Source organism: Anoplopoma fimbria, chromosome 14 (assembly GCF_027596085.1).
Source record: "Anoplopoma fimbria isolate UVic2021 breed Golden Eagle Sablefish chromosome 14, Afim_UVic_2022, whole genome shotgun sequence".
NCBI classification, from domain to species: Eukaryota; Metazoa; Chordata; class Actinopteri; order Perciformes; family Anoplopomatidae; genus Anoplopoma; species Anoplopoma fimbria.
Window position 1 is genome coordinate 3,156,203 of NC_072462.1, and position 3,124 is coordinate 3,159,326.

Consider the following 3,124-nt stretch of genomic DNA (forward strand, 5'->3'; position numbering starts at 1 on the left):
TACCGAAACAAGCTCTCTGTTTTTTATTATTTGATGAATGATGTTCTCAAACAAGTGATTATTATTCTGTTATATCTGAGTAAAACACCTGGTAAATAATGCAGATTAATAAAATGAGCTGTAGATATAAAGAGTCCAGAAACAAGAGGTGATTCAAACTCAGTATATCAGCAGCTCACCAGCTGTTTCACACATGTGACCCACTGATGCATGTGTCAAAGCTGCAAAAGGCTTGGACTGCCCTCAACCTTCCTCTTCCAAATCCTGCTCAGATTAAAGGAATAGTTTGACATTTTAGGAAACAGCAGCCAGTTAGCTTAGCATAAAGATTAAAAGCATGGGGAAACAGCTAGCATGGATCCGTCCAAAGGTAGAGGAACAAAATCTGCCTAGCAGCATCTCTAAAGCTCACTAACTAACATGTCATAGCTTTGTTTAAAAGAAAGACATTGTTGAGAGCAACTCAGCAACTCACACCAAAATAATCGAGACTAATAAATAGCACTGTAGGTAAGAAGGAAAATATGTATTTTGGATTTTCATGTGAACTGTCCCTTTTAAGCCTTTACACAAAAAGAAATGTTCAAACAACAGATTGTGTTTTTAAGGAGAGAGTTATGAACCAAACTATTTGTTGGTCGGGTGCAGAGCCAGGCTAGCTTTTTCACTCTGCTTCCAGTCTTTATGCTAAGCCAAGCTAACTGGTCAGACTTCAATTCATTTGGTCCAAGTCTAAAGTCATTCTTTCTTGGGCAAGTCAAGTCAAGAAACTGCAGTCTTAACTTCAGTAGCCCATCTTTAGGCAATACTTGTATCTGTCTAATAATGGTATTAACGGCCAATGTATCTAAACAAATAAAAAAGTATGAGAATTTATTGAATTTGTAAAGTTTGAATTTATCAAAGCTCATTAATTTCCTTTCAATCGAAAAGAAACAACAACATGACAATGCTATTCTCAGTGTTTGCTTTCATACACTTGTTATTTCAACATTTTTAATATTCTATAACTGATATTTAAACTGAAATGAGCACAGACAAGTGATTCAAGTGACAAGTCTTTAAATGTCAAGTCTCAAGTCATTTAGTAGAATAATCTCAATCTCATCTCAGTAGAATAATATTCATAATATATAATAATATATAATATAAAACATAATCTTCTCTTGTAACGTTCTACAAAATGTCAAACTATTCCAAATAATTTAGTCTTTTAGGTGATTACGCTTGTTTACATGTAAAGCTATATAAGTTATTTATGTATTTATAGTATTTATGTTATTCATTGCTTCACCAGTATCCTCTTGACCTCCACTGATGGTTGATGACGTTCAAGCCTTTTTGCTGCAACTTGCAAGAATGACAAGGCCATAATTAAAAAAACAAAAAAACTATAACGATATCGTAGTTTAGTCAAAAACCGGCAACTTCAGCAGCTACATTTCTAAAGTGAAAAGAAGTTTACATTTTCTGCTTTTTACAGTAAGAGACTTTTGAGATTGGAAACCTTTTTTGTCCGAATGCTTCCTCTCTCCTTCTCTTTGTGTCCGTGTGTCGTGTTCGTCTTGTGGCACCGAGCTCACCGCCAAGGGCTTCGCTCTCCGTTGCAATCCGATCCTGTCGAGAAGAATTGATACTCTGCTGTTGTAATCTGCTCTTTTCCTTGTTTTTGTTTTCTCTCTCTATCTGTCTCAGCGTCTTGGTTTCCTTGGTGTCTTGTCCTCTCGCTCTCTTTATCTCCTCCTGCCTTGCTACTGCTGCTCCCTCAAAAACTCAAAGGCCTTTCTCAAATGTCGTGCCTCTCTCTGCATTGAGCCTGTCTTTCCTTCCAAACCTTTGCTGGAAGCTTTGCTGCTCTATCCTGCTTCTTTCGTCTCTCATCTCTTGATACTGCAGTGCGTGTATGTGTGTGTGTGTGTGTGTGTGTGTGTGTGGGTGAATGGAAGTGTGTGTCGAGACAAATGCTTTTAAGATCCAAACCCAGTCGCAAGAAAAAATGTTGGCATTGTATGTTTTTTGCAATCAACGGGACACGTTGGATGTTGACGTTTCTGAACCAAAAACATGTTTCATAAATATGTATGTATGTAACAGCGTAACGTAACAGCGTAACGTAACAGCGTAACGTAACAGCGTAACGTAACAGCGTAACGCCACAACTGTAACAACATACATACCATAAATAACTAACAACTGATCTTAACTGAGTTTCTTACGTAGCTTTACATTACAAGAGATCACGATTACTTTTCGTTTCACTTGAAAGTCATGTGTTTTTTATTTTACAGTCCTGTATTTTTCGGCCCATCCATTTCCCTTCCCACCCACCATTAGTGGATGTTCTATGCTTTACAATACAACATGACTTTCAATAATGGTTGCTCTATATACCACGTTGCTTGGTCTGACCTTATGCAAAAACGTTGACACTCAACGTATCAATGATTTACAGAAACGCACATTGCCAACACTTTTTCTGCCGACTGGGCAGAAGATCCACTGACAATTTGTGTGTGGAAACCCAAGTTTTTTGTTTCTATACCGGGGAACTAAGTGTTTTTGGAGGATCTGAACTACATGATAAAGTGAAATTAAAAGCCATGCTTAAAGGACCAGTTCACCCGAATTCCAAAGAAACATATTTACTAGCCAATCAGATAGTAGGCTAAATGACACCAGAGTCAGTGGGGTTCATCCTCTCGGGATCATGAATGTTTCTATGAAAATCATGGAAAACATTAAATAGCTGTTGAGATATTTTAATCTGGACTGTGACGTTTCTTTCTAGAAACAATGTCCTGGTTCCTCTGGTTGATCAACAGAACACACTGTCAACAGATTTCATAGGGACTATTTCCTTTGTGGAAAGTAGATCCAGTGTCAAGATTGTAATGAAGTGGAGGCAGGAATGTTTGAGACTGATATATCGGGATGTATAAAAATACCTGTGTAGCTTTAAAACAACTCAGTTAAAAAAGAAAATATGTTATTTCTTTGTGATTTGGGTGAACAGAGCTTTTAAAAACCTCTAATAAATAAAACTCCTGCTGCTAAAACGTTAATTAGGTAATTTGTAAAATGTTCACTTCTGGGTTTGTTCGATCATAAAAAAAAGTAAAATAAC